The sequence below is a fragment of the Labeo rohita genome, chromosome 2, assembly GCF_022985175.1.
Source record: "Labeo rohita strain BAU-BD-2019 chromosome 2, IGBB_LRoh.1.0, whole genome shotgun sequence".
Taxonomy (NCBI): domain Eukaryota; kingdom Metazoa; phylum Chordata; class Actinopteri; order Cypriniformes; family Cyprinidae; genus Labeo; species Labeo rohita.
In genome coordinates this window covers 23,722,736-23,737,092 of record NC_066870.1, presented here as the reverse complement: position 1 = coordinate 23,737,092, position 14,357 = coordinate 23,722,736, and the positions used below count along the sequence as shown (strand labels likewise).

The window sequence follows — 14,357 nt, the reverse complement described above, 5'->3', positions numbered from 1 at the left end:
CAGACGGACAGATATATAGATAGATAGATAGATAGATAGATAGACAAACAGACAGATAGACAGACAGACAGACAGACAGACAGATAGACATAGAAACAGATAGACAGACAGACAGATAGATAGACAGACAGACAGACAGACAGACAGACAGACAGACAGACAGACAGACAGACAGACAGACAGACAGATAGATAGATAGATAGATAGATGGATGGACGGATAGATGGACGGACGGACAGATGGATAGATGGATAGATAGATATATGTCCAGACAGATGGATAGATAGATTGATGGATGGACAGATGAATAGATAGATTGATGGACGGATGGACAGATGGATGGACAGACAGACGGACAGATAGATAGATAGACAGATAGACAGATGATAGAGTTAGATAGATAGATAGATAGATAGATAGAAGGATAGATAGATAGATAGATTGTAAACATATGATTTTAAATGTACGTCAGAAACTCAGTGTGACCTTGGCAAACACTGACCAGCCCCCTGGCAAACCTGTTGGTGTAGTTCTCAGAAAACAACACTGAAGGGGGAAATTTAGGACTTGAAATTTATGACTTGACTTTTTTCTATGAAAGATGATAAAGACGACTTCTTTGAAAGGAAGGTAAATCATGCATTAAAAGAATAGCATTATAGTGACCAAACAAATATTGCCGGTATAATTAAAGCTCAGTATCTTTACCTTGTTTCTTAAGCTTTACACCTTTTCTTTGTTGTTTTTTTTGGCTCATGCTCATTCTCTCCATTTTAAGTGTCATCATGCATTGGCATGAAAACTTCCAGTCCAGTTCCCTACAGAAACAGGTCTGCAGGAAAAAGGTTTCCAATAAAACGTCTGCATAACTAAAGCCATCAGTATCAACCGTGTGCAGTGTTTCCATAAGACACTGCAACAAATGTGCTCCTTGACACTTTAACTCTCTTTGACAAATGGTGATATGAAAATAATAATAAGCTAAATAAAAAATAAAAAAATACCTATCAAGACATCTCCACCTCTTTATCAATCTAAAGTTTTTGTCTGACAATCGTTACAAGTACAGGTGTCTGGCAAAAAGGGCTGAATTTATACTCTTTCATCATGTTCCATTCTCATGGCTCAGTTCCATTTTTTACTGGGAAAGACCTGGGTTGACATGACCACACTACGACGCCTGGCTGCCCTCTGTTAAACTTTCATGGGCTTTGACCAAAAACCATCTCTGATTCTCATTACTTTGTTAAAACAGCCAGACACAGCCAGGTACAAGGATCCCAACCTATCCAAGAGAATTTGCAAGACATTTTGGAGGAGAATAACCCACGATGTAGGAGAAATGATACATGTAAGTCCAAAGCAAATCAGAAAATGCTATATATGCAACATTTAATTAAAAAGTCATTTTCTGACACAAACAAAAACATTTATTTGCTGAAACTCAGCCAAGTGAATCAAAACTTGAAAGCATTAGAAAATGACATTACACAGCATACTGGAAAGCACTGAAGATGACACCTGGCTTGTTTAACTATTTGGCAGAAAGGAACTTTTCAGATATATTAATTCATGTCAGATATTGATAAGCTAAAGAGTTCAAACATGTGAAAGTACTTTGACTTGGTCTTGTGCTGCCTGCTGCCTTGTGTAAGGAGAATAATAAATGTGGTAAGCGACCATTTATTTGGGAATACCTTCTCTTAGTATGACCTCATTCAGGAACTGAAAAAAACATTCCAATTAATATCCTTCTGATTTATTCAGAGTTATAGAAAAATAAAAGGCATGGTTAAATTTATGGAGAAACACTTAACTTTAAAGCATTTAGTTTTTTTTATTTAAACAGATGCTGGTAGTGAAAGAAAAACAAATCTAATGCATTTTCATACAAGATTTGGTATCTTGTATGTAAAAATCAGCCAGCCAATGGGATGACTAGATGTTGTCTTACACAGAGAGTGCATAACATTTTCAGTAGTTCAAGGCAAGACCCTTCTCTCAGCATCTGAGCCAAAGACAACATTCCTAAAACGACTCAAACGACTCCTACATTCAGCCTGAGAAACATCAATACCTTGATGTAAGTATCAGATTTGTACATTATACTGAAACAAGATAAAACAACTGTGGATAAAAGGAGAACATAAACCCCTACTAAAATACACATGTCTGTGGTAAACACTGAGTCATCATGTACAAAAATATTTATTTTGCCTATGAAATACAGAGGATCCCATTAAAAACATACAGAGGCAACAGCTGTGAATTGGATTCATGTGAGCTGCTAGTGTTTCGAGCCTAAAGCTTTTCCGCAATGTTTGCCATATGTCTCCTCTAAACTGATTTGTTGCTACTTAGACACATAGACATTACTGTTTCTCCCCTGTGGTGAACCGGGAAGCTGAATGTGTACAACTGAAACTATACTGCAGCAGAGGAGAGAGAGCAAGCATAAAGAGAGAGACAGAAAGGCAAAAAAGAAATGAAAGGAAGGAAGTATGTGAGAAAGAAAGAAAAAGTAAGGATTTTTTGAGGCATTTGACCACACAGAGAAAAGAAAAGCATTGTTTCTATTAGATAATTATGGAATCGGAAAAGGAAAGAAGAAGAAAAAGAAAGAAAAGAAAAAGAAAAAAAAAGTATTTAAGGGATTTAAGGAATTTAGAAAAGCAAGGAAGGATGGAAGAGAGAATAAGTTATAATTTAAAAATTAAAGGAAGTGAGAAAAGGAAAGAAAGAAAGAAAGAAAGAAAGAAAGAAAGAAAGAAAGAAAGAGAAAGAAAGGAAGAAAGAAAGAAAGAAAATTATAATAGATAATTATGCAAGTGAGAAAAGGAAAGAAGGAAGGAAGAAGAAAGGGAAAGAAGGAAATAAACTTAGGGAACAAAGAAAAGGAAAAGAAGAAAGAAAGAAAGAAAGAAAGAAAGAAAGAAAGAAAGAAAGAAAGAAAGAAAGAAAGAAAGAAAGAAAGAAAAAGAAAGAAAAAAGAAAGAAAGAAAGAAAGAAAAAAGAAAAAGAAAGAAAAAAGAAAGAAAGAAAAAGAAAAGAAAAAGAAAAAAGAAAGAAAGAAAAAGAAAAGAAAAAGAAAGAACGAAAAGAAAGAGAAGTGAAAAGAAAGAAAAAAGAAAGAAAGAAGAGAAAAGAAAAAAGAAAAGAAAGAAAGAAAGAAAAAGAAAGAAAATAAAAAAGAAAGAAAGAAAGAAGAGAAAAGAAAAAAAGAAAGGAAGAAAGAAAAAAGAAAGGAAGAAAGAAAAAAGAAAGAAAGAAGAGAAAAGAAAAAAGAAAAGAAAGAGAAAAGAAAAAAGAAAGAAAGAGAAGAAAAAAATAAAGGAAGAAAGAAAGAAAAAGAAAGAAAAAAGAAAGAAAGAAAAGAAAAAAGAAAGAAAGAAAAGAAAAAAGAAAGAAAGAAAGAGACGAAAAAAGAAAGGAAGAAAGAAAGAAAAAGAAAGAAAGAAAGAAAGAAAGAAAAAAAGAAGAAAAGAAAAAAAGGAAGGAAGAAAGAAAGAAAGAAAGAAAGAAAGAAAGAAAGAAAGAAAAGAAAAAAGGAAGAAAGAAAGAAAGAAAGAAAGAAAGAAAGAAAGAAAGAAAGAAAGAAAGAAAGAAAGAAAGAATTTGATAATTATGGAAGTGAGAAAAGGAAGGAAGGAAGGTAGGAAGGAAAGAAGGAAGAAGAAAGGGGAAAAAAGGAAAGAAAAACTTTCTGTTAGGGAATAAAGAAAAGGAAGGGATGAAAGGAGGGAAATTAGTTGAAGAGAAAGAAAGAAAACAAGAAAGACCAAGAAAAATGGAGGAAGAAAGGATCATTCTGATGCCCTTTACCACACATACAGAGGGGCCTCAGGTTAAAAATTACATTTAAAAACTCCAAAATCCAAAAAGAAAGCGAGAAAGAAAAGAAGGCTTCTATTAGACTCAGGAACAGCCTGATCCTGACCACACATATAGAGGATCTTTTGTTTCTGTTAAACAGGTAAACATTTCAATTAAACAACTCCAAATCCATCACAGGAGCAACTCCGTATCCAAAGAGCTGGAAGTTTTACCAGTTCCATTAAACATCAACGCTCTGGTACCAAACACACGTGGCAGCCCGGCAAAATACTCCACAAACAACATCTGGCCTTCGTTGTCTACTTTGATGAACACAGAGCGAGCGATGGATAACAATGGTTTGTAATGTATCAATTCTTGGCACTTCCTCCACAAAAATGATTAACAGACTCGATCTCCCACGTGGAACATATTGTCTTCTTCGACGAAAAGAGGATATAAAAGGTTAATTGTAGCTGAGGAAAGGTGGGTGTTAGCGCTATGCAGAGTTTACTTGGATGGGAGTGAAAACCAGAACTCTTTAATCTGCTTTCATTTTCGTGCAAAGAACTTTTGATATAGATGTTACACTTGCCATCTACGTCATAGCGCCGCTAAGAGCCTAGCTGCCGCTCAGCTTCGATTAAATTGTGATACATGCTCTTTCCTACAGTTTGATATACTCCCACAACTGACAGCAACCAACAGGTGATAACACTTAGCCTTCATGTGCTGTAAAGGTAAGAAAAATGCCTGGAAGACATATTTATATACCGAACGTGACTAAATGCCGACCACACCAAAGAAAGCTCTAAAAAGCATTTCAGAATGAGAAAATACACAGAGCACATTTGAAAACACGAGCTGGTCCTAAACCACAAACAGCGATCAGTCCTCTTAAACAGATTATAAAACAAATAACAATCATAACCCCTACTAATAAAAACTGCAAACCTCTGAAGTAATCAGAAAACCACAACACATAACGTAACCATGTTCAAAATTGTAGGGGAACCAAATGCAAGTTTGATTCTGCTATTGAAAAAATAAATGCTATTGCTAGCACAAACAAATAAATAAACTAACTTATAATAAAGAATGAGCTTTACTTAGTATAGTAAAGTTTTATATATGAATGCTGCAATTGACTAATCAGAGGCAAGTATTCCAAGATGTAGAAGAGTTTGTTTCTTCATCCGAACAGATTTGGAGAAATTTAGCATTACATCACTTGCTCACCAAACAGCTGATAAAAGCATCCTAATAATCCACACATAATCCATAGGACTCCATCAATCAACAAAGTAAAAATCTGTTTGTTTAAGATGTTTTAATTTCAAACCGCTGCTTCTAGCTAAAATAAGAGTCCTGTATTGCTATCTCAGTGAAAAAGTGTTTTATACAGACATATGAAAAGACCAAGGACATTTTACAAACGGAAACAGTCCAAACATTTTTCTAATCAAATATGTGACCCTGGACCACAAAACCAGTCTTAAGTAGCACGGGTATATTTGTAGCAATAGCCAAAAATACATTGTATGGTCAAAATGATACATTTTTCTTTTATGCCGAAAATCATTAGGATATTAAGTAAAGATTATGTTCCATGAAGATATTTTGTAAATTTCATACCATAAATATATCAAAACATACTGCTATTGATTAGTAATATGCACTGCTAAGAACTTCATTTGGACAACTTTAAAGGTGATTTTCTCAATATTTTGATTTTTTTGCACCTGCAGATTCCAGATTTTTTTAAATAGCTGTATCTGGGCCAAATATTGTCCTAACAAACCATACATCAATGGAAAGCTTATTTATTATTTATTAAGCTCATTTAAATCTCATTTTTCTAAAAAAATTACCCTTACGACTGGTTTTGTGGTCCAGGCTCACATATGTTGGTGGATTTTGATGTGAGAGGACAACAGAAGATGGACTTTTCCCTGGCAGCAAACGTTATTATGACTTATGGACAGGTATTGGCCATAAGTGATTCTATCTTGGCCAGAAGTGATTCTTTACAGTTAAAGGGGTCCTCTTATGCTATTTTACAAAGTTTTGATTTTGTTTTGGGGGTGTACTAGAACATGCTTTCATGCTTGGCGGCTCGAAAAACGCATTATTTTTAACATAATTTACATTATTACAATACATCTCTCCCAGCCTGGCACATAAGGCTCGATTAGTTCCGGGTTTAATGAAGGCCCGTGATTGATTAGCTCTCCCACGGCGTAGCAATGGCGAACAGCTTAGACGGTGTTTCAGTACTGCCACGCCCCTTGTCAAAGAAGCAAGTTCCGTGTACAACTGTTAGCGCAAACTAGATTAAAGTGATTCTTACATTTTAAATATGGATATTTTTCTTACAAAAACACATCGATTCGCTACAGCAGGCCTTTATTGGGAGTGCCAGGATAAATTTTTAAATAACTCTCACTGCATTCGTCTGAAAGAAATAAGTCATATACACCTAGGATGCATGGAGGGTGAGTAAATAATACGCTACAGTAGTTTTGGGTCCTGTCCTCAGCCTGCGAGATCACCAATACATGATATTATCGTGCTAATGTATTTAATTATTTACATATTTAGTTTCATTGCCCGAAACCAGCTCCAGCATAAGGCTAAAAGCAGCCTAACATTATCAAAGAACATCAACTCTGATTATCATCATCATCAGCCTTACATTTTACAAGACATCATTATGATGGACAGGATTCCTGCAAATTACCTATGATTTATTGTGATGTTTTTATCAGCTGTTTGGACTCTCATTCTGACAACACCCATTCACTCCAGAGGATTCACAGGTGAGCAAGTAATATAATGCTAAATTTCTCCAAATCTGTTTTGATGAAGAAACTCATCTACATCTTAGATGGTCTAGGGTAAGTATATTTTCTGCAAATGTACATTTTTGGGTAATCTATTCCCTTAAAAATCTAATGATGTATATGAGCAATATCACACTAGTAGACGCACGTGCCGATATACAGCCATATCTCACAAGTGTGATACTGCATTTATACAACAGTTCAACGGTACGAGTGTGCAAAAACATACGAAACAACAGCGGAGTGCTTTTAAAAACCCTCTTTTGTGCAGAACTACTTCCTTCTGCCACGGATTCAAATCTCAGTTTGACAGCTGGACAGCTGAGCCCAAGCCTCCGTTACTAATTCGAAAATGTCACTTTAGTGACATTTAGTTGCTTAATTGAAAGCTTATTGTATTAAAAGCTCACTGTATTATGTAGAGTTTTATGAGAGAAAGATGGTCTAAGCAATCGTGATTACCAGCATCTGATACAGCATTCATTCTTCATACTCACGATAAAAAATTAGTTTGAATGTCCGCAGAGGAAAGCGTTATCTTTATCGGTAACATTAATATCCTTAATATTATCTGTTGAGGGTGATTTCTGAAGACAGCACTGCTAAGTGCATTTGTTAGCTGTGTCAAGCTGTTGTTTTTTTTCGTCAAGCCGTTGTTGAAACTAAAAATAACTTCCGCTTCTAACGTGTTTATTTTTCAGTATAAAAGTCTTTACTGCTGACTCGTAAAATAGTCTCTAGTCATCTAATGGTGGAACAATGTAACTACCATTTCTCAATAATAAACACTTTTAAATACTATTATTTTTAAAAAATATTTATTGATATAATAATATTTAATAAACAACAACAACAACAGCTATCATAAAAGTTGCTAGGCAATTCATTCAAACGTACAAAGACAGTGCTCTGATATTACATGATGACATGATGAGAATTTGCCAAAACTATCTTCTCTGGACCAAAGACTGCCTGTTAGATTTACCCAAAACAAATCACATCTCATGTTTAACTACGACAGAGACATCAAAGCCAGTTATAAATTCCAGATGATCTGGCCGAGGTGAGGCACTGTCAGGCAGATTCATGAGCTCTGAACGGCCGCTGACCATCTAGAGCTCACGTCAGAGTACACTGAAGCAAATAGACATTATCTTTATTAACAAACCGCATATTTTAACTATAATCATGTATATTCTCGCCTGAAAACCTTTTAAAACTGCATTCCGTGACACAAAAACACCAATATTTATAAAATGATACTAGATTTGGGCGTCCGCCATGACACACGCTGTAAGAAGTATCATAAACGGAGTGATACGATTCCAAACTGTCAATTACAAACTGATTACAAAACAGCCAATTAAATTCGAGGACCAGAGGAACTGTTGTATAAAATTTCATATTAAACACAAACAGAGGCAGTATGCTTATTGGGTGGAGACCAAGCAACACATGATGATGGCTCCTGACCAAACGGGCAGCTGAAATATGGAGGTGGGGCTTTATAGCACAGTTTAAGCCATTTCTGCTAAATCTGTAGCGCAGAAACCGTAGATCATAAAATCATCTTCCTGGATAGAAACCTTAAGGCCCTTGAGTTCCGATAACAGGTTTTTATGATTTGGGATATTATGATTTGGAACTGCAAGTATTAATGCACTATAACGTGATCCTCTTAGTGTTCACAGGATATTATGTCTAGCAATTTGCACAGGTGGAAATGATCACACATACAGTGGGGTCACACTGGATTGAAAATCTAATTAAAACTTGGAAATAAATGGAAAGCTTGGGGTCCGTAAGATTTTTGGAAAATAGAGAAACAAGAAATGAATTCTTAATTTAGCAAGGATGCATTAAATTGATCAAAAGTGACAATAAATATTTGTGATGTTACAAAGAACTTCTATTTCAAATAAATGCTGTTCTTTTGAAATTTCTACTCTTTAAAAAAGAGTCGGCATATTATAATAACTTCTGAAGAATCATATGACACTGAAGACTGGAGTAATGGAATGAACCTTCTCAAACACACACATACAGTACATGTGCAAATGTAAGAGCCTCCACCCGAATGAACAGCGTAGAGTTAAATGCCTGGCAGAGTTAAATGTATGTGCACGCACAGACACACAGATTTGTGGGAGTCTGAGTGAATCAGTGCAATCAGTGCCAGCTTCCGCAGTGCACCTGCTCCGGCTCCAGAACCTGACCCCAGAGTGAGATCATCCTCCAGGAGCCATGCTACGGAAAATTCCTTAGGAGTGAAACTGTGTCTTCCACCTATTCGGGAAAAACATCGCCTTTATTTATTTTTTTCAGAAGCCCTTGTTTTGCCTGCTGCTTGGAAGTGAGGTCCCTCTGCTTTACTAGAGGAAGTGTGGCACCCGGTTCTTCATGCCACCCGTGGGAGAGAACGCGTCTGTTTATGGGTAGGATGTTATGTCCCTGTGACCCTTGAGTAAACCCGGCTGTTACTGTGCGATCAAAGTCCTGACATCAGTCTGGCGAGGAAAGCTGTTTGTTTTCACAGCATGTCTGGACGGGGTGAGATGACTGAAGGCAGACTTCCCATTTACTCGGTTCCCACACCATGAGAGCGAAAAGCAAATGCTATGATGTCACGTTGTGTGCCTGATTCCAATTAAGTACTCTATTAGCATGCAAACACTCACAGTGTGTGCTATTGCTATATTATCAATGGCTTCTCCTAACTCCTAACATGTCCAGTAAACACTTCAAAATCCAAATCAAGTCCGTTTTTACAGGAAAAGTTCACTCGCAATGGAAATTCTGTTATTGTTTGCTCACCCCAAGACAAAAGTAAAATGAGCCACAAGGTAAGATGAACCACATCTTGTTTCTAGGCAGCCATACACAAAATAAAGCGCCGGACATCATTTTCAGTAAGAGGCAATAATTTCATTGTATATGTGGTGAAGAAAATCATATGGTAAATGTGGTTCATGCCATTTATGTGCAAAAATCTGATTTTTCCCTTTCCAAGCGAATTCCGTGCATGTTCACAGTTACAATGATTTACAGAACATTGACGTATGAGCATTTTTAGACACTTATGAGTATAGTTTTCACTCTCTACTGAAAACTAAACAGCTGGAGATTTACAAAAAGCATCTTAAGAAAACCATAACGACTGTATTACAAGCCTTCTGTAGTCATATGAGAAACAGATGACAAAGCTTTTGTTCACTGATAGTTTACTCTACAGTCAAGAACCAAATCAGTGAGTTGAGCCTGAGAAGGTCAATCAGATTCACGAACAAATCATTCTTTTTAACCAATTCTTTTTGGCGAGCTTATTGATCCAGTTCACAAATCATACTGCAAGGAAAGATTATCAGTGAATAATAAGATATTCTGACAGGCATTTGGAAAAGACCTGCCTGAAGATGCTTCAGAATTCGACAGAATTCAACACAGAATTTTAAAACATCATTTTGCTTTCTGTTCTACTTCTGTTCTTAATTTTGTCAACATTTACTCACATTCATATCATTTCAAACCTGTATGTCTTCCTTTCTTCTGTGAATCACAAAGGACAATATTTTCAAAAATGTTGATAACACAACCATTTTGCTTATCTTTGACTTCCAATGTATGGACAAAATGAAATAAATCAATAAAAATAAACTAAATATAGCTGCAAGCTAGAAGGGGCCAAACACAAAGAAGGCGAGATAAGTCATGCCAGCATGGCTGGCAGCATCAGACCAACTGCATTATTAAGGAATTAAAGATGTATTTATGATTTTAAGCGAATTGACTGAATAATCAAATACAGTCACTCTTAATATGATTGAAAGATTTATTACTGTTGACCAGTGGGTGTCACTGTTACCACTGGTCAGTGTGAGGTGACAATAGCACAAATAAAGTTTGGTGTCAATATGTCAAAGCTCTGCAGAGATACAGCCTCATACGCAGTTTGGCATCATGTCTCAAATTTTGACCAATAGGTGGCGCTGTTGCTAAATTTATGCAGCTTGGTCAGTGAGGTGACAATGGCACACACAGTTTTGGTGTTAGCATGTCAAAGCTTTGCAGAGACACATCCTCAGATACAGTTTGGCATGATTTCAGCAAATTCGTTGATCCGTTACACAATAACCATTTTGTATATTGACACGAAATCCCTAACTTTATGCCAGCATGGTCTGAAGATGATATGGGTCAAATTTGGTGAAAATTGGGCCAACGGTTGAGGAAGAGTTAGAAAAAGTAGGTTTTTAACATAAATCAAAATGGCATTTTTGGAAATTTCATTATTAAAGTTCATTAAAGTTTTTACATTTTACATTTTTTGTTTTATTGTTGTGATCATTGTTTTTTATGATTGTTCTACTTCCTTTTTTTGTGATTATTGTTTTTATTATTGTTTTAATATAATATTGTTTTTTCATGATTATTCTACTTCCTTTTATGTAAAGCACTTTGAACTACCTTTGTGTATGAAATGTGCTATATAAATAAACTTGCCTTGCCTTGCCTAGCCTATTAGTTTTGACCACAAGGTGTGCTCCGAAACGTTTAGAGTATTAGGGCATGATCCCGAAGACACATACTGAGTTTCGTAATGATATGCTAATACGTTCTTAAAATATAGCATTTTACAACAAAATTCAAAATAGCTGATGCCCAAAATGGCTGACATGGGTAAATTTTTGGTTTGACTTTGCATGCTGCACCGAATCTAAAGAGGCCAATTGTGTTATTTTTGCCCAAACCATTCTGAAGTTCTAAGCAAATACAGCAATTTTTCACATCTCCTGACCACCAGGTGGCACTGTGCCAAAACTGCGGCCCAGGTCATGATTATTATAACACACACCAAGTTTGGTCTCAATACACTGAAGCCTCACATCCATTTTTGCTCACTCTTTGTCAAATTTGTGCGTTATTCGAGAATGGTTTGACTAGTCAACTTGAATTTGGTGCTTGGCCCCTAACAAGAAAATAAACACTGGACAATTATAAAATATCTTCTTTTAAGTTTCACTGAAAAAAGGAAGTCATACAGGTTTGGAATGACGTGGGTGAGTAAATGATGACAGATTTTTCATTTTTAGGTGAACCATCCCTCTAAGTCAGACAACAAAATTGACATTTGTTAACAAAAACGTCTGCGCTTTGCGCAGCTATTAGCACAGACATGTCAAACAAATCCTTGAAAAACATAAACAGAGGATCGCAATGACTTGTAACGCGGGTAGCAAGTTACAGCCTCTGGTTTTCTGCAGCAAATGAAGGACAGCCTTGTACGAGATGAGAAAATCCCTCACATGTTTTCTATGAGAGCTTAAAAATTGGATAAGGTTTTATAATCAGTTTGTTTGTGGAGTACATTCAGAACCTTCCAGGAAAGGCTGAAGAGTTGCTGGTTCTGGCCACTTTTTAATCGGAGGCTTGTAAAGAACAAGACGTTACCTCTGTGGATAAAGAGGAAAATACAGAAACACCCATACGTATCTGGCTTGCAGTAAGACTTCTACGATCATCTCCTCATCAATCTCATTTTTACAATTCCACATTTGGACTTGATATAACATGATGTTCTTTTCTACTTTAACAGCCACGACGTGTCTGAAGTCTAACTTGGACCGGGCAGCAACAGAGGTGGAGGAGGACAGGCAATGGGCATGCCTTTGAAGTGAAAGAGGGGGAATGGATGAAGATAGAGGAACTTATAACAGGAAAGCCAAAGGCTGTCATGGTGCAAACACGGTTTTGGGACTCCACACTATATTTGGTAAAAGTAGCACTAAAGTGGGAGGACATGTGTTCTGTATCAGTCTCTTTTTTTAGAGCTAATGATACAGGTGTAAGCCTGAAATCATTTACATATAAACAAGGGCGTAGCAACCATTATAATGGGGGGAAATGAACATAATATTATTTCAGGAGTTTCATTTTACTTGGCCAAAGTTCTAGAGTAGCCTGCCACAAAAAAACACCTAAAGACCAAACAGAAGCATTACCCAAAGTTGAAAACTGCATTGTCAAAGAACAGTCAGCAAAGCATTCAATTCTCTTTAGTTTAAGACAATAGTTTGTTTTTAAAATGTTAAAAAAAAAAAAATCCTCACAGGATTTATTTGATCAAAAAATAGTAATGATGTGAAATATTAATTAAGTTTAAAATAACACCAACTATTTTTCTATTCTGTTTTCTATTTTAAAATATTTTAGAATGTACTTTATTCCTGTGAATTTTCAGCAGCCATTACTGCAGTTTTCAGTGTCACACGACACTTCAGAAATCATTCTAAAGTGCTCAAGAAACGTATTTATTATCATTAATAATAAAATTTTAAAAATCATTTAATACTATCAATGCTGAAAACAGTTGTTTGGCTTAAACTTATGTTGGAAACATTGGATACGTTTTTTCAGTATTCTGTAAGAAAAAACAAAAAACAAAAAAACATTTAAATTAGAATTCTTTTGTAACACTGTAAATGTAACATTTTAAATTTTGATCAATTCAGTCCTTGCTGAATTATATGAAAGCCCATTTCTGTCACTGAATAAAAAATTTAAAAAGGTAATTGCGACTTTTTTTCTCACAATTCGGACTTTTTTTATTGCAAATGCGAGTTCACATCTCGGAATTCTGACTTTTTTTCTCAGGATTGCATGATATAGACTCACAATTGTGACTGAGATGTAAACTTATAATTCTGACATTTTTCACAAAATTGTGAGTTTACATCTCACTATTCTGACTTCTTTTTCCCTCAAGTTTTCAGTCAGTTTTGACTTTTTTTTTTTCCCTCAGAATTGTCAGATATAAATTCACAACTGTGAAAAATAGCCAGAAGATATAAACTTTTCTGAGATAAAAAAAAAAAAAAAAACAAAAAAACAAGTTACAAAGTTCAAATCTGAGGAGGAAAAAAGACTGCTATGTATGCATTTTTAACACAAGCAAAATCGAGAGAGACAGGAAGTTGTATAGAATTAGAACTTGTCACAGCCTAATTCAAACATAGATCCTCATGGTTCCCACAAAACACACCCAAACCCAAATGCCATTATTATTGCACCAGATATGTTTATTTACACTTTAAGTATTGTATTGCCAGTAGTTAGTCCCTCTGCATTGGCAGAGGTTCATTATTCTTTCCAGGGAAGGAAATTGGTAGCAAAAGCAAAGTGCCCTACATATGAAGTTACTGGTGTTCATCAAGGTTATTTAACATATGATCATTCTGCTTCATCCTGAAAGGCTTAAATCCTAATCATTACCAGAATCAACTCTTGCCGCGGCTCTGCCCTTCCCCAACTTCAAGGTGGTCTTTCTCATTGCATTTACAACACTTCACAGTTTAAGCCGTGAGGAGATCAATCAATCATCGGATATGTCTGACACATACAAAACAGTGAGCCACATGGGTGTCTTATGTCTATATGGAGCATAGCAAGTCCAGCAAGTCAAGGCCTTCTGAAGAAGCATTGATCATCTGTGTGAAAAATCGATTTCAACTCTTGCCTAAAGTGGAATAAAATCTCTGGCGCTGGTATAGAGCACAGTAAGTACCTACGTACGAAGACCAGGGGGACTTGAGAGGTGAAAAGCACAAATTTAGAGTTGGAGGCCCTGGGCATAAAGCGTAAGTGTGTCTGAGGTGTGCTCCTATTTGGCATGCCAGAGCCTTTCAGGTTAGGACATATTCATTC

The 14,357-nt window shown here is 35.9% G+C and overlaps 1 protein-coding gene across 4 annotated transcripts in view; it reads right to left on the bottom strand.

Moving 5' to 3' along the window:
• astn1 (astrotactin 1) overlaps positions 1–14,357 on the bottom strand; it is a 276,262-nt gene that overhangs the window by 17,745 nt on the left and 244,160 nt on the right. The window lies entirely within an intron of this gene.